Below are 18,916 nucleotides of genomic sequence, written 5' to 3'. Positions count from 1 at the left end.
TTAGACTCAAACCCAAAAACATGTACAGGAAGCTAGATAAAACTTATTTCTAGAATTAATGTTGTTGTTTGTTTTTGCTCTTTTGGGGGGTCTGCCACCTAGTTCACAAATAAATCACACACAGAGGCTTATTCTTACTTTAAAAATGCCCAGTCTTAGCTTGGCTTGTTGCTATCCAGTTTTTCTTAACTTTAAATTATCCTGTCTACCTTTTGCCTCTCAGATTTTTCCTTTTCTTACTTCTGTAATCTTATTTTCACTCTTACTCCATGGCTGGCTGTGTGACTGGATGACTGGCCCCTGGCATCCTCCTCTCCTCCTTTTCTTGCTTTTTCTTCTTCTTTCTCCCAGATGTACCCTTCTATTTATTCTCTCTGCCTGCCAGCCCTGCCTATCCTTCCTCCTGCCTCACTGTTGGCCATTCAGCTCTTCATTAGACCATCAAGTGTTTTAGATGGGCAAAGTATCACAGCTTAACAGAATTAAACAAATGCAACATAAAAGAATGAAAAACATCTTTGCATCATTAAACAAATGTTCCACAGCATAAACAAATGTAACACATCTTAAAATAATATTCTACAAAGAGTTAGTACTCTGTATGACTACTAATATCCTGAGAGTTTATATATGTGTAATGATCCTATAGATTTTGAGATAATATTTATATCTTAAGAAAAGTTTCAAAGAGTCAAAATAGAACCAAAGGATTATGAGATTAGTGGCAATATAATACTCCCTTAATTTTGGTTTTCTTCTGTCCTACACCAGATGGCTCTTCTGATATGAAGCAAAGATTTTGGATTTTTCTTTAACAAGCATGCATGGGTTTAGAGAAGGAGAGAGCCACATTCCAACTCCAAAGACTACTTTAATTATTAATTTAATTGGGACCACAAAAAAGACCATTTACCTTTTCTGTTTGTAGAGAGCAGCAAAAACAAGCAGTTGGGAAGATTTACAAAATTCTACCCTGTTGGAGGTGTGCTATAACATTAGACCAATTTACTTTTTCTTGGACATGTTTTTCTTAATGATTCATCCTTCTCCTTCAGATGATTCATTTGTCCAGTGGTCTCTGGATTCCTTAGTTGGATGATTTTATTCTCCTGGAAAGACAAAAACAAGCCCTGCCCCAACCATATCTTTTGGGAGATTCTTTTTTTGGCAGTTTATATCTTTGTTAAGGCAATATATTTTTTGGCAACAGAAAAAGTATTGTCTTTTAATTAATTTTTTTTCATACCTGACTAAATGAAAGGCATTTGTTAGTCTTATAAGTTAATTTGGATTGAATGACCAAGCTGTTTGGTGAACTATCACCTCTCCTTAATCAAGAGGTCTCTCCTGCTCAAATATAATCTTTATCCATCTTGATGGTATCCATAGCTTTGATTCTTCTGTGGAAACAAAAGCAAAACCTCTTCCCCAATGTAACACATATCCTGGTCTCCATTCTGAGGTCAATACATCTTTAAAATATACAAGCTAATTAAATTCAGCAATTTTTCTGTTATCCAGCATCTCAGCAGCTGCTATTCCTTTCTCATTAGTATTTAAAAATTTAAAGTTAATAAAGCACTGTGTAATCTATCTCTGGGGGTCTTTACTACCCCTTTCTGTTTATTAAGCATCTCTTTTAAAGTGTGCTTAGATCTTTGTATAACTGCTTGTCTTGTAGGATTGTGCGATATATCTGCAATATGCTTTATGTTGTAATATGCAAAACCCTTTTTCATTTTACTGGAGACATATGCTGGAGCACTGACATTCTTAATTTCTACAGGTGTCCCCATAATTGCCATGACTTTTAATAAATGTGTAATTACAGAATCAGCCTTTTCGGAACTCAAAGCAGTTGACCATTGAAATCCTGAATATGTATCTGTCATATGGTGCACATACTTTAATTTTCCGAACTCTATAAAATGAAACACATCGATTTGCCAAATTTCATTTCTTTGAGGACCCTTTGGGTTACTTTCTTCAGGTAATGGAGTTTGTTTATATAGAAAACAAGTAGGACATTTCCTTATAATTTCCTTAGCTTGTTGCCAAGTAATAAAAAAAATCTTTCTTCGAATCTTTACTATTGACATAGTGTTTTTTGTGAAATTCTGAGGCTTCTAGCACACATTTCCCACCAATAGCTGATTAATTTCATCATTACTTTGTACTAAAGAGCCTGATAGAGCCATATAGGATTGTGTTATATACAATGGATGATTTCTATTTCTAATTACTTTTTTCTACATAGGTATTCATTTTCTTTACTCTGTGTGGTAAAAAACATCCATTCTAAGATATTCTCTCTACATAAGAATTCCTGTGGGAGAATGAGGAGAATGTAGAATGACTAGGGTACAGTCAAGCTCTGGGTTCAAGTGATCCACATGTGTATCCTGTAATTTCTTTTCTACCAGGGCCAATTCCCTCTAAACCTCAGCTGATAATTTTCTTAGACTATTTAAGTCCTTATAACCTTGTAAGACTTGAAATAAATTACTTGACTATTGAGTAGTTAATCCAACTGTGGGCCATTTTCAGTTAATATCTCACAGCAATTTTTGAAAACCGTTAGGAATTTGTAATTGGTCTCTCCTGATTTGTACTTTTTGTGGTTGAATTTTCTATAAGCCTATCTTATATCCTAAATAATTAATAGAATCTGCTCTTTGTATTTTTCAGGAGAAATTTGTAATCCCCCACAAGGCAACATTCTCTTTACCCTATCAAATATTTTTTCCTAAAGTGTCTGTGTCTGAAACAGCCAGTAAAATATTCATATAATGGTAAATTATAGATTGAGGAAACTGTTTAAGAATTATTTCTAATGGTTGTTGTACAAAATATTGATAGAAGGTAGGGCTGTTTCACATTCTTTGTAAAAAAATTTTCCAATGGTACCTTTTAACAGGCTAGGAATTATTAAAAGTAGGCACTGTGAAGGCAAATTTTTCTCTATTCTGTTCTTATAAAGGTATAGTGAAAAAACAGTCTTATACATCATCATTATAATAGACTATCCTTTATTAATAAAGAAGGTAAGGGAATTCCAGGCTGTAAAGAACTGACTGGCTGAATCACTTTTTTCATAGTTCTCAGTTTTTTTTTATCATTCTCCATATTCCAGATTTGTTTTTAATAGTAAATATAGTAGAATTCAAGGGCTGTTTGATTTCTTAATTTTTTGAGCATTGAGCTGCTCCTCTACCAGCTGTTCTAGTGCCTTTAATTTTTCTGATGTCAAAGTCCATTGCTCTACCTACACAGGACTGTCATTTAACCATTTTAAAGATAAGGCTATTGGTAACTTTGAAAGACAATCATCTGTTATGCTTTGCATATGTACAACCTAAATGGTCTGTGACTATTCTTGATAATACCTTTTAATATTTTTCTTAGAAGTATTCTTTATTTTATGATTTGTTTCTGAGATTGGAGGAATGTTATTCTGTGTTTTCCATTGCTGCAACAAATCATGTTCCCATAAATGCATTGTTATGTCACCACATGTGGCTTTGATTTTCCTATCTCTCCTTCTGGCCCCATACATTCAACCCATCTTGTATTTTATTTTAACTGACATAAAGTTTGGATTCCTAGAAGTTGAATATTTACCTCCTGAAGAGGCCAATCTGGATGCCAAGATTTTGGTGAAATTATGGTTATATCTGTGCCTATGTCTAATAAACCTACAATTTCAATTCCATTTATTTATATTTTTAGTTTTGGCCTCTGATCATTTACATCAGTTTGCCAAAATACTTGTGTTTTTTGTTTGTTTGTTTTTTTTATTTTTTTTTTAATCTCCTGAAATTTTTATTGTTTCTACTGGAGTTGTTCTGTCCTTGATCACATCCAAAGCAGTGTGGCTTTTAACAAGTTTTAAGTCTTTTACTTGCTCTGTGGATGAGTTTCCTGATGGTGGCAGGGAATGATTGAACCTAATTTGATACTGGGTCCTGTAAGAGGCTTTCTAAGGCATTTCCAGATGGCAAAGGGTTACCTTGCATGCTCCTTGTTGATCTGCATTCATTAGTTTTGTGCTGACTTTTGCTATACCTTCTGCATACTTCAGAAGTCTGTAGTCTTCTGTTTTATCAGTAGAAAAAAAATGTTTCTAGGAATGTCTTGCCTGCAATCTCTTTTCAAATGACCTTGTTTACCATAATTAAAACCTCTGATATTTTGATTTTTCTCAAAATTTCTGGAATTACTTCTCTTATCAAAGCAGCATCATAAGCATGAGATCCCATATCACATTATATTATTTCTAATAATCCATCAGAATGGATCATTTCTAATTCACTCATCTATTGCTGCTAATCTTGCCTTTAAAGGCCTAATCATTCTTCTACATTCTGAGTTAGTATTTTTCTTTTTTGTTGTTGTTTTTTTTGTTTTGTTTTGTTTTGTTTTAAGACAGGGTTTCTCTGTATAGCTTTGCACCTTTCCTGGAACTCATTTTGTACACTAGGCTGGCCTCAAACTCACAGAGATCCACCTGCCTCTGCTTCCCGAGTGCTGGGATTAAAGGTGTGCACCACCACTGCCCAGCTAGTATATTTCAAAGGCCAACAATTCAATTAATATTCATCTGCTTCTGGATCTGATACTATTCTTTTTATATCTGAAGTCAGTAAAAAAAAAATCAGTGAAGGCTGCTTTGGAGTCTTGTATAATTTTAATAAATGACTTAGACCTCTTTCCTGATTCTTCAACTTTGTTCCAAGCATTTAAAACTGCTAAATGATATAGGGCCATGGTATGGTTATCCAATTCACACTGTCTTTGCAATTCAGTATATTGGCCTTCACCTAGGAGCTTATCTTGGGAAATATTAATGCTTCTAGCCTTCTTTCATTGTTCTATGACCCTGGCTTCCTCTGTCCACCATGTTCACCATTGTAAGGACCAGCTTCCAATATTGCTGTAGCTAAATCTTTCCAGTCTTGGGGATAATTCTATTCTGAGTTCCCTATGAATTTAACATCTGCTTCATGTAGGGTGAATGCATATCATATGAAATGACTGCTTCTTTAAATATCCTCAAATATAACATTTCTATAGGAGTCCATTTGACTTCTGCATAACCTCAGGGGTGCCTATTGTCTGCTGATCATTCTTATATAGTAACTGGAAGAACTAAGCTTGGTTTTCTAATAACCTTGGGCCACTCATGTTCAGTTTTATCAATCTGTGGTTTGGTAAGTTCTTGTCTAAATTCCTCAGACTGTGTTTGAGTATTTTTCTTATTTTCATTAGTAGATCTTTCTAAGGCTTGTACCTTACCAGTCAAAGTTTTCTTAGTTTCATTAGTAAGTCTTTCTAAAGTTTGTATCTTAGCAGTCAAATGTTCACATTTGACACAATTATTAGACTTTTTTTTATATTTGGCACAAAAACATGGTGAATATTAAGGGTAAAATATAAACTATCAGACTAATAATAATTATAATCAGCATTATGTCGATCCCATCTAAGTCATTTATTCCTTCATTTACTGTTTCCATTTTCAAGCCATCCGTAGTAGCACTATACAGGGTCCTAGTACCCTGAAATGTGATATTTCCCATTCTTAATGTGGGAATGATTTTTTTAAATATTACTTAACTCTCTCCTTAAGGACTTCTCAGGTGTCTCATCAAATCTGATGAATTCTCCATTTGTCTTCAGCAGTGGTATTGGTGGTGGGTTCAAGACCCTCCAGTGATTTCCAAGTGCCAGCCCACTTTCTGGAATACCCATGATCAGAGGCCAACTGATGTGGACTCTCTTCTCCATTCATATGGTCGTGCCTCACATTGGAGCAACAAAATGTTGTTTTATCACCAGCACTGTGGCTGCACCTGAATCTACTGGTATTTCAGTCACTAACTGCAACTGCACAGTTACTGGCCCACTTCTCAGGCAGTGGCTCAGCAGGACTTCTACATCCTACCATATCTGTCTCCTGCCATTCCCACCAAATGTAGTTTTAAACTAAGTCTCTATTATTCTATTCACCAATAAAGACTCAGGAGTCAGAGGCTGGGGTGAAAAATCTGCTAGCTCAGAGAGGCTGAGGAGCAACTAGCTGATTTTGCCTCTTCGCCAGTGTCTCAGAGAGTGTCTCTTCCATAGCTCTAAACCAAAAAGTACCACCACACTCGTAGTCCCTCACCACTATGCATCTCTATCTATCTCCTGGAGTCCTTCTGACTCTCCTTGGTTACTTTCTGTCAACTAGTTGGTGGCTCCACCTCCTGACCCAAAGTAGATTTTATTTAATTAATGCAGATGCAAACTAGGGGTTCACAGTATGATTATATATTCTGCAACATTTCCCTTTCTTTCTTGTGGTACTGGAATGGAACTTAAGGACCCATGCATGCTGGGCTATGCATGTGATCTGCCAGAAAGCTATATCTTTAGTCATGTTTATAGCTTTTAAGAATTCATGATAACAGGGACGACACAGATAATTTTGCCTCAAGGACATTACATTACTCACATCTACAGAAGTCTTTTTGTTATGCATAACTTCCAGATGAGAAAAATCTCTAAGAAGTAATGATTTCACACACCACATGTGGGTGGCATAGATGGAAATATATGCCTAGCACTTGAAGGGCCAGCTCCATGGGGCAACCAGGAAGATCACTATGAAGGCCTACAGTGCATCCTCCCCAGAGAGACACAAAGGTTTCTGGGACAATCTCCATAATGCTAAATACCAAGACAAGTCATATCTGTCTGTAGCCTAGCTGGAACATGACAGATTAAAATTTGGGAATTGTTTTTGGAGCACTGAAAGGAATAAAATTAACGAACTGCCTTTGCAGCGTCACTATAAAATATTATCCAATATAACTTTGAAACATTTCTGATTTGGAGTAGAATTGGACTGTTGAATAAGGCTGTTGAGTCAGGTATGATGGTACAGGCATGTATTCCTTACACTTAGGAAGTAAAGGCAGGAGAATAATGAATTCCAAGTCAGTCTGAGCTACATGAGGCTCCGGTCTCAAAACACTATGAAAGCCATTAATTTAACTTAGAGAATTTCACACTTCGAATGAGATCTCAACTTTCCTGGCCAGTACTCTAGTCCACTCTACAATAGATGTATATGACAAGGGGCTGTATGTCACTACTCACTGGGATTTGCAAATTGTAATTGTTTAAATCTTCATGAAACATAAATTATGCTATTTCTCTTTGAAATTATCTGAAAGACATTTCTCAAGTTCTCTTTTATAGTAGAGTTTTATTCTATCAAGCAATAGAAAGAAATTGAGGATTAAAATTCCTTTTTAAAAAAGTAAATAAACAAAAAAACCCAGAGTAGTTGAGGTGAAGCAACACCAGGAAACTGGCCAACAGCTCTGCCTGTGTTGAGCGTCACTGCTTCAAAAAGCAATTAAATAATGAGTCCTCACATGTGTGTTTCATTTGCTGGCGATGCTTTTTTTCCACAGTTCCAAAAAGTTTTAAATCTGTACTAGAAATTATGCAATAAAAGCAAAGAATACTCAATAAATTTAAATCTTTTAAGAATTAAAAATGAAGGATATTCTTTGTGGTTTGGAAAGGTTGCTGGTTTGTAAGAACTCAAATAAACACAATTCACCAGAAGATCATTTATTAGCATGGAAAAATACTACTAAAAAGCATAGAAAGCTAGGGTAAAGAACTTTTAAAAATAAGAAAAAGATCTGAGTCACAGAAATGTTACCTTTTTGGAATAATAGAAAGATATGTTCAGAAAAAGCATCTGCATGACAAATCTAAAATCTGCACAAAAGCTTTGGTCATATTGTAACAAGAAGAGAGAAACAAATGCATGTCACTGCCTAGCACCCTTTTTCCAGACATATATGATCTGGGATATCAGTCAGGGAATGGTATCACCCAAAGCAGATGTGTTTCCCAACTTCAATTAACATCATCAGGATAATCCCCCATAGATATGTCTAAAGGCTGACCTAACTCCTCATAATCCTTCACAGGTGTGTCCTGAGCTCTCTATCTAAGTGAGTCTAGATTTTCATCAAGTTGTCAATGGAGATTACCCATCGCACTTACTTTACTTTTCACATTTTAAATATGATTTTGTTACAATTTTTTGAAATGTAATTCTCTTTAGTTTAAACTCTAATTAAACTGTAAAGCAGAATACAAGGCAAAAATTATATTTCTCATAAGACACTGATTATTTCTACATGAATATCTATCATATAAAATAATTTTATTTGGAATAATAAAACAGAGTTCATAATAATCATTTCTGAATGTAGGGAAAATAGCTATATAGTAATTAATACCTACTTGAGGTATTTGTGGTTTGACCAGGGTGGGTGGATATTGCACACCTTTGATTCCAGCATTGGGCAGCAAAGGCAGGCAGATCTTCGTGAGTTCAATGCCAGCCTGGTTTACAGAGTGAGTTCCAGGACATCCAGAGCTGTTATGCAGAGAAACCCTGTCCCCCCCCCCAAAAAAAAAAAACAGGGATGAAATTTAATTGAATATTCTTCTTAGCCAGCATTACTATATAATTATAATAAATAATGTCAATAATAACAACTTAAGTTGTATCACTAGTATTTCATTTCATTTTTGCCTTACAACATTTCCTTTAGGAACACTGGCATTTGGAAAGCACATATGCTCCAAGGTTGACCTCTCAGCTGAACACATCCTGAGATGTAGAGTCGTCTGAGCATTGCAAGAGAAAGGTCTCAGAAGTGCCCCTAAGTAATAAAGGAAGGAAATAAAACAGGGGAAGGAGTTGGAATATGATGCACTCTTAAGAGTGTTCTCAAATTGAAGCAAAGAGCCCTGTCCTTACTATACTTCCCACTTTGGCCAGTCATTGGATGTGAACAAACCATCAAGAAGTACTTGCATGGCAAGAACGGCTCTCCAAGTTTCACCTGTGATCTCTACTTTCTCAGCACCCAGCAGCTAAGGACATGAGTTCTTTCATCCTAAGGGTGATAGTATATCACAGTATCTACTACCAGTTTCAACAAAATTTATCTTTCAGTATACCCTGTTATTATGACTTTGATATCATTAACATAGAAATTAACACCTGTAAATAGTGTCTATCCTCATCAATCCACCTTACTAATTCTGGACAACAACAGGGAAAAATACCCTAGCTGCATAGTTGATATCTTATAAATTAAACAACTGTAAATATAACATAGACTAATGCTTTCATCTGAATTCTTAAGGCAATTATTTTTAAATATTTTATGTTTTCATTGTATGTATACATGTATGTCTATGGTAAATGTGGTGAGTATAGTGTCTAAACAGACAGGAAGAGAGTGCTTGATCCCCTGAAGCTGGGGGCCACAGTAAGCCCCCCAGACATGGTTGCTTTGGAACTGAATTCAGGTCTTCTCCAAGACCAGTACACACTCATAACTGCTGAGCCATGTCTCCAGCCCCAATTCATCTGAATTCTAATTTAAAGATCTCTGCCTACTCACAATCCCCATTTGGATGCCCATATAAAAACCTTAGAATAAATATTTAAAATTCATTTTTTCAGCATAAAAGTCCCACTCTCTGAAGATCCTCACTTCATTAAATAGTAGAGTCATTATTGCAGCTGTTCAGATGAAATCATGTTACTGGCTGTGTGTATACACACAATCCACTAGTGAACATATAGACTCTTCTTCAAAACATGTCTAGCATCAAACCACTTACATACTATTGATAGAATATTCAGGTATCTTTGCGGATGATGAAGCCTTTCTCAGGCAGGTAGGATCTCAGAAACTCAGTGGCCACTAAAGCAGCCCCAGTCTAATGGCTTTCAAATTCTTGTCTAACAAATTGTAAGAATGGAATTCATGGATCTCAGAGGATGAGTTTTAGAGAGAAGTTTAATGTAGAATAATAATTCTGAGTGAGAAAGAGAGATGTGAGACACAGAGAGACAGAGACAGAGCTGAGATTCTGTATAACAAGAAGATTCCCAGGAAATAAGGTACCATCAAATTGCTTATGCCAAAATTGGGGTGAGGATGGGAAGGGGCTGAACTCTCCCCAGTTGTCCCAATCAGATGTCTAGTTGCCTCTTCTCAGCTTCAATTGTGTAGAAACTCACAGACTGCATCTCGGCAGAGGTGTTGATTTCATAGAAAACAAAGAATCAGGGCCTGAGTGTTCTTCTGCAACTCCTGGTCTCAAACGAGGACAGTTAGAACTGCTGCTTTGGGTTTCTGTCTTCTGTTTCCATCAACATGAGTCTCTATCCAAACTTGGCCTCACAAGTGATCTCTCTGCTTCCCTGTGCCCTGTACTCTAATCCCCACATGTCAGACAGAATGGGTATTTTAAATCTAAGAAGCTTTGTATCTCTTCTTTGCTCAAAACTATAGGCTTCATTCCTGTCACAGATTTTTGACTGCCTCTCTACCTCATCTGTCTATAATATTCCCTTAATTCTCTTTGGAAACATAGTTTTCTTACTAGTTCTTGAACACATATACCATACCAACCTCTTTTCTATTTTCTTTAACTGAGTAGATAGTTAAGTATATGTCCCTCATTTCTCTCAGGGTTATAGCCAGAACTTACATATTGAAGTAAGTGTCCCCATCCCTCTCCAATTAATAATCCTTTATCCTCTGTCTCTAACTTGCTTTTTAAGAATTGTTTATATTATCCATTTGTGAGATTAAACTTTATTTATTTTTTTAATTGTATATATACATGGGGGTTGGGAGAGTGTGCACATGGGTACCAGTGCCTGGGGAAGCCAGAAGAGGGTATCAAATCTCCTGGAACTTAAGTGATAGGTGGTCAAAAGCCACCTGACATGGGTGCTGGGAGCTGAATTTTGGTTCTCTATAAAAGCAAGAGATATCCTAAACTCAGAGTCATTTCTGCACCTTTAAATTTCATTTTCATATGGGTATGCAATTTGATGGCAATTTACTTTGTCAAAATGAATACCCAGTACATACAGCAGAAAAGAAGAAGTTAACAATGATGATAGGGAAGGTAAATATGGTCTGTCTCAGTATAGTAGTGTTCTAACAATAGGGCAACCTGGAAGGTATTGACAAGAAATATTTTCAGTTTCTAAAGGTCAACTTTAATATGTCAAAGAACCACCACTGGTGGTTAGATTAATGATGTCTAACCAGGAGTTACAAAGAAAGAATCACAAAAGCTCACATAACCAAGTTCATACAACTTAAAGATGGTAAAATTTTACTGGCTTAGCAATCCTTGAAATATTGCACCTCATGTTCAGATCTGATTAGATAATATACCTCAACATATCTAAGGTTTTCCAGTAAGGTCACTATTGTAAACAAGGCAAAAGACAAATTTATCTTGAGCATTCCTTATGTATATGAACACTTGATTAAAAGGGTGGCAATGAGAAATGAAAGGTAATGTCTTAAATTCCATTACTAGTGATGCTCTCATATTACAAACAAGCACAGTGTGAACCTCAGGCTAGCTCATTAATCACTAGAAGACAACTGCAATCAGTGAAATATGACTCTAACTTTACTTTAGGGCAAATGTATTTGATTGAAAAGAGCAGCCAATTATGAGAAAAAGTACAAATGATTGGCAAGAATGAAAAAAATTAAAACTTAGACATAATAGCTTGATTTATTGATAAAATGGGTGGTTTAAAAGCCTCAGGTTGTTTAAACTACCCAGAATTAATTCTGTACTCTGAAGATTAGAGTTAATTCCTAAGTATGACAGTGGCAGTGTCTACTCTCCATCTTATGATGAACGCCAATCAGACTAGGGCTGCAAGGTTGTCTTGCAATGGGATTCTTTAAAAGTCCACCCACATTGCAGCTATTTGAGAAAGCTCTGGAGAAGCATTTGACTTCAAGTGTCATGGAGAACTTCTAGAAGACTATTTATCAGAAGCTAGCTCTACGGGGAAGAAAGCAATGTCTTCTCTTTTTTCCCCTCCTCCACAGACTTCCTCAACATCAGACTTGATGGATGCAGTTCTCGAAACCATCTGGAAGGAAATATGAGGAGGCAAGCCAGCTAACTGTCAAATGACTCTGGGCACTTTTCTTTTTTATGTGAGAGAAATATATTTCAACCATTCAGCTTTCAGATACATGTATACAAATTGCTTATGATAATATTATGATGTGTGATATATTGTGCCCAATGGAATTACTCTTTGGTTCAGAATAGAAAAAAAAAACACAATGACAATAAGACTTAATTATGTCATTATTACCTGGCTAACAGCCATCATCTTCTATAACATTAATTCTCTTTTTGTGAGCCATGAAATTTCCCTTGGTGAGATTACAACACAAGATGTCTCCTCCTCTGAGTAAAAGGCACTTGTGCTGACCTTGGCTTGTGGGAAACCATATGCCCTAATTTTGACTTATCAGCAACAATAACTGGAAGATCTTTGAAAGATAATTATTTTCCCATTATTCTGAAGATATTTTCAAGTCAATTCTAGCCTGTGGATATTGAAAACCCCAAACTAGTTGTCTTTTTCTAGCCCCAGATAATTTCTTTCAATGTTTTATTATGGACCACACCATAATATCATATATATAGTAACTATATAATATATAAATATACATATTGCACCTCCACAATCACTTAAGTAGACTATATTTTCTCTTATATTTGCTCATATAAATAGATTTTGTATTCCAGTCCCAGTAATAACTTCAGTCAAATGAACTTCATGATATTTCTGTGCCAGTGTTCCCAGTTGGAATATGTGATGGCTATTTTGGATTGCTGTATCAAGAGAACTTTTATGATATACAAATCTAAACAGGGCACTACACTCCTCAACATGCTAATAGCTCTTCTCCACAAACAGGAGAGATTTTGAGTCCTTGATGTGCCATAAGCTATGTTTTATAAGTAAGACCTCTACTATACAAATAGTTTGAAGACTGGCTACTTGTAGTTTCCAAAACACACTGTCACAGTCATGTGCTTTAGCACATCCTTCTACTAGAGCATCTTTATGTATTAGTCCCACCTGAGCATGTCCTCTGAAGCACAGGATAGCCTTTCCCAACCTTACCTCCATAATTGTTTTGGTAATGATTTGAAGCTTTATTATATATAATTTTTAACTGCATTTCAGACATTCTTTCTTATGTCATTTTTGCTCCATTTTAGTTGCTTTTAAAACATTCCATATTTCAAGAAAGATCTTTAAAATGCAAAAATTTTAATATTTTAAAATGTAGTTTTAGTTAATATGCAGAGTGAGAAAGTCTAGAATGCCAGAGAAAGCATGCTGTTATAAGGATGTTCTGCTTGGAATTATTTGGTATTGCCTAAACAGTGCGTTTTGGAGTATGCCTTGCCTTAGGAAACTCCATTTTGAAGGAGAGGAATAAATGGTTACAGCCTCTTGGTGAACCCATAAGCTGCAGGATCTGACAGTCATCAGCTGTCCAGTATGGACTAATAAGTGACTTATTTCTGGGACTGGAAAGGAGGCATACTATATATTCATGGGGTGAGTTGAGGCTGTAAGGGCACATGGAGGAGTCTAGACCCCTTAAAGAGATAGATATCTAACACTGTGATGGCACAGCTCCACACTAACCTATCATTTCACACCTGGTGTGTGTGTGTGTGTGTGTGTGTGTGTGTGTGTGTGTGTAGTGTTGGGTAGGACCAGCAAACAAGTGGCTCACTAACTGTCCCTGGAACTTTAGCTAGGCTCTATACATACTGTTGATGCAGCTCAGTTATCAGCTAAGTATGTGTGTCGTTGTAATAATGGGACAGGTTCTCCTTGTGCTGTCAGAATACTGAGCGTCACCAGATCTTATAATCTACCCAGTATATACCAGGGACTGAAAAAAAACATTCTAATGATTATATACTGATAAAGTAATGAACAATTATTGATATTTAATGGAATTTTTCTTTGTATTTAAGTAGGCATTATTTTTCTTGTTTAAAGATAATTTTAAGTCTCTTAATTGTTCCCAGAAATAAATGGATACCTGGAGTCATCGAGATTCAGAAGAGAGAAATGTCTTGAGTTTTCTTAGTTAGGGTAAGAAAGGCTTTTATTTATCTTGAGGAGGTATCAGCAGCAGATCTCAGAAAATATGTAAATCCTGGACAAGGAAGCATTTATTATTCCTTTTTTTTAATGCATCTGTCCATTGTATCAGGTTAAGGAGAGGCTGGAGGCTTAGTTCCACCTCTTGGTTTAGTACAGAAGACAAGTGCTTAAGGCATTTTCCCTGAATGTAGAGTTTATACTCCTATTTCCTCAAAGACACAAGCAACTGAAGTCATTAATTTCTTCCTTTCTAGGTGACTTGAGTCATAAACTACCTTAATTGTTTAATCTATTAAGACAATAGAATATTATTGCCTCTATTAGTCTTATGTTTACGTAGTGAGCCCTATTTCCTGTTTCTACAGAAAGTGGTCTTACATTTAATTTGGAAGAACAAGATTTGAGAGCCATGCCTGTAGCCTCAGACAACTGCTGTAAGCTAGAAGCATTCTGCCTATCTTAGCTAGAGCCTTTTAAAAATATTATTAAAGAAAAATTCCCGAAGCTAAGTGATATCCACTGAAGCTGGTTACTATGCAAATTTGTTTATAACACAGCACTGGGGTATAGATTGAGACAAAGAAAAAAATTCCTTGAAGAATCAGGCCAAACTTCTCTCCTAGAACTTCCATGACCTGTTGAGAAGAATAAATACATAGGGAGGTCCCATATGGTGTGGGGGGAGTAAACCAGTCCAAGACATAGGAATCCCAGTCTCATGCTCCTCTGAAGCCTAGATACCTAGAAGACATAAAAATGACAATAAAATGTAATCTTTCCCTTTATCCCTGCACTCAACTGTAGTCAACTCTGATGCCCTTGAGCCATGTATCTTGTAGCTAGACCATATATTATACAAAAGTACCCACTGTCTAGGAAAAATGCTATAAAAATATGTCTTTCATTTGTTCTCCCCAGAGACTCAGTTGTATACATCCTCATTTCTTTTCACCCAGAGCCTGAAGGCTTCATCTGCAGAAGTGCACGTGTCAATAAATATCCTGTTCCCTCACCTGCATCCTGCCTCAGTGACTATGAAATCAGTCTACCCCCCAACCTTGCACTGCCAATTGCTCTTACTGCTGTATGACTGTATTTAACACATTCATATTGAAAATACCTTTTTACCTGTAAGAATCAGGAATTACCTGAGACATCTGAAAGTGGGGCTTTGACTAGGGAATCTTGGGCAGCATTTTTAAAGGTAGCCATCGTTGGACCTGAAGGCCCAGTCTGCCTTTGGAGGGTGGGACATCTTTCTGTAAAGAGGGCAGAGCCATGTTATTTTATAGCCCCACTGAGAGGGATTTTTCTTGAGTGAGTGCCTTGGTTCTGCACAGTTTTTGATAAATATTATCCTTTCATAATCATCTCTTTAGCCTGAAGTGTCTCTGAACCAGCTGGTAGTTATCTTCCTGAACAAATGTATTATTACCTAGGGCTAAAGCTATTACATTAGCTGGGCTTGTTCCCTTGCCTGTAATATTTCTCCCTAACCCATTTGTACTATCTTTCTTTTATCTATACTGTGGAAAACTCCCAAAGTTAAATTTGAATGTTACTTTGGAGTTTTTGGACCACTCTCTGTTTCTGTAGCTTATTTTCATGCAGCAGACTGATATAGCAATGATGTGGTGTTATGACATAGACTTACAGCCTATTTTTTTCAATGATAAGGTTCAAGTAGATGACTAGTAAAAGCAAAAGTCAGAACACGAAGCTAGTCATCCAGTTCTAAATATGCTTTTCCTTTTAGAGCTAAATAACAGAGGGAGAGGTGGCTTTACAGATGGAAATTCCTTCCTCAATGTCAGTTTAGGCCAAAGTTTATAACCTTATAATTTGTAGTGAGACTAAACTATATTTCCTGCTTGTTCATGCATCAAAAAAGAAAAGCAAAGGAAAGAGGTAAAAGAAGGATAGATTCCTGGACCAGGCACCAAGTGCCTCTCCAATACCAATCTGAGATACAGTTCCCCTCCTGGATGAAACAATACAGCCCATCTATCATTAGCCATTAACTTGTCATAGAACATCCTTCTTCTCTCCAGTAACACGGAATTTGTAACATGGAATAGCCATTGTAGAGTTGCCCACCAGGATCAGATGCCTTCCATTGTCTGTTTGGTGTAAAGTTTAAAAGACATCAATACACACAGCAGCTAGATTTTTTTTTTCATTTCTCATAAAATGGGGAAACATATAATATAAATTCACCTATTTGGGCCTTGAATGTTCTAAAAGCCTTTTTCTCAAGCCATAATCTAGTGAGAGTAGCGAGGAGGTTGTTAGAGTCCCCTTAATTAAGGCTGTAGAGCAGATTCATAAAATAGCATTGAAGAGGAAAGGCTAACAGTTTTTCTTTGCCTAAAGCTATCAGTTTCTTCGCACAAAAGATAGAATCATCAGCTAATGCCTTTAGAAGACAGCTCTAGAAAACAAGCAGAAAAAGAAGAAAGAAGCTTTAAAATTAATTAACACAGAGACCCACAACAGGGCAATGTGCAGAGAGTGAGAGACTTTGGAGCACTCAGTCTTAAATGAGATGTCTTCATAAGCTCCTCCACCCCCTACCCCTCTAGGCTCAGGGATCTATGCACAAGAGAAGGTGGACAGATTGTAAAAGGCAGGTGTGACGGATGACTCCAAGGAAACAGTGTCTTCCAGACACAATTGGACTGATGCACGTATGATTCACCAAGACCAGCAGCAGTATGCACAAGACCTGTAAAGGTTCACGCCAGACAGAATCTCAACACTGAAAAGAGTAGGTGGACATGAACTCCTACCCCTAAACACAACATGAAGCTGTCTGAAATTGACACTGGTTGACAAAGGGAAAATCATTTTCCCCCAATGGAGTATAATTGTGTTTATGAAATACAATGAAGGGCAGACCCTATGTTCAAGAGTAGTTGCCCAACACAAAATAAATCACTGCTATTTTTGTGAAATTTTTGTATCATTTTTCTTTTTTTGTGTGCATTTTTGTGTTACTGGTCTTTTTATTTTTGTGTTTTGTGTGGGAGGGGGCAGTTATTTTGGTTTGTTTTGGTTTCTTGTTATTTTGTTTTTAAGAGAAAGAAAAAAAATTACTTAAGGTTGAGTGGGTAGGGAGAATCTAGAAGGAATTAGGAGAGAGGAAAACATGATCAAAATATATTGTGTGAAAAGTTTCATAAAAGAATATTTAAAAAAATAGATTTCCAGTTGAGAGTACGGAAGTACAGTTTAGATCTGGAATGTGCTGCATTTGGGAATACCTTTCCCATTGTGTTTCTCACTTGGAAATAACAGAATAGCTTAGGGTGTCTGAGAGATTAGCCTTTATGGTGATGTTGCCTCCCCCCAAATCCCATGTATTGTCCATATGACCCAGGAATGGGATGTGGACAATTGGTTCCAATTGCCTTTTACTTCCTTTTATATTTAGAGTGTTGCAAACTTGGAGTTCTACCGCTGTCTGCCTCTTCCCTCTAAATGGTCATGAAGATCATAAACAGATGACTGCCCACTAAGAAGTCTCACACAAAACTAAAACAGTAGGAAAAAGAAAAACGCTTGATGAATGTATCCATCACAAACAGAGGTGCAAACAAAACACAGAAATGCACAAAAGTACAAAATGCAGAGCAACATGACAAGAGCTCACAACTGAATAACTGAAACCAAAAAGCAAACAAGCTGAAATGTTAGACAGTCAAAATGCTTTTATGCTTTGAAAAATGTCCAGCAACATCAAATGAGATTCAGACAGTCTATCCATCCCAATTCTGACTTTACTGTGCTGGTTGGTTGTTTTCTACACATGTGCTTGAATGTCTGAAACACTGAAAGTTTCTTCAATTTTATTGAGGTTTGAAGGTCAGAGCTCGGGCACTAATAACCCTAATATTCAGCCACCCATCCTCGATATGTCAATTTAAGAGTTAAGTAGTAGGGCCTGCAGAAATTCATCAGTGGTTACAAACACCTCTTGCTCTCCCAGGGGACCTGTGTTCGGTTCACAGCATCCAAGTCAGGCAGCTCACAACCACCCACATGTAACTCCTGTTCAGGGGTACCTGGTACACTCTCTTGGTCACTGAAGACACAAATGCATGCAAATACACTCACAGAGACACATACACACATACAAAAAATAATAATTTTTAAAAGAGAAAAGTAACATTGTAGTCAGAAGTTTTCCTGTGTCCCAGCTGGCTGGCAGTTGGGACAAATCTATCCCACTCGTGTCCCCCAAGTAAACACACATAGGCTTATATTAATTATAACTGCATGACCATGGCTCAAGCCTTTTGCTACCTAGCTCTTATCTCTTAAAATATCCCATTTCTATAAATCTATACTTCGCCATATGACTTGTGGCTTACCAGTACTTTTACATCTTGCTTTTCATGGTGGCAGCTGACAGCATCTCTCCCTGCCTTCTTCTTGTCTCTCTCTTTGAATTTCTCACCTGCCTCTAAGCTGCCTAACCACAGGCCAAATGGCTTTATTTATCAACCAATTAGAGCAGCACATATTCACAGCATACAGAAAGACATTCCCCCATCATGACACTGAAAGACAGATAACAAGATTTAATGTGGTGACATGTTGTAACTAGAGTTTTCCTGCCTGGCCCACAGTCAGGACAAATCTCTATCACCCGCCAGTCCCACAGCCGCTCAGACCCAACCAAGTAAACACAGAGACTTATATTGCTTACAAACTGTATGGCCGTGGCAGGCTTCTTGCTAACTGTTCTTATATCTTAAACTAATCCATTTCTATAAATCTATACCTTGCCACATGGCTTGTGGCTTACCAGCATCTTCACATGCTGCTTGTCATGGTGGCGGCTGG

Source organism: Peromyscus eremicus, chromosome 6 (assembly GCF_949786415.1).
Source record: "Peromyscus eremicus chromosome 6, PerEre_H2_v1, whole genome shotgun sequence".
NCBI lineage: Eukaryota > Metazoa > Chordata > Mammalia > Rodentia > Cricetidae > Peromyscus > Peromyscus eremicus.
Note: the sequence above shows the minus strand (reverse complement) of the source record.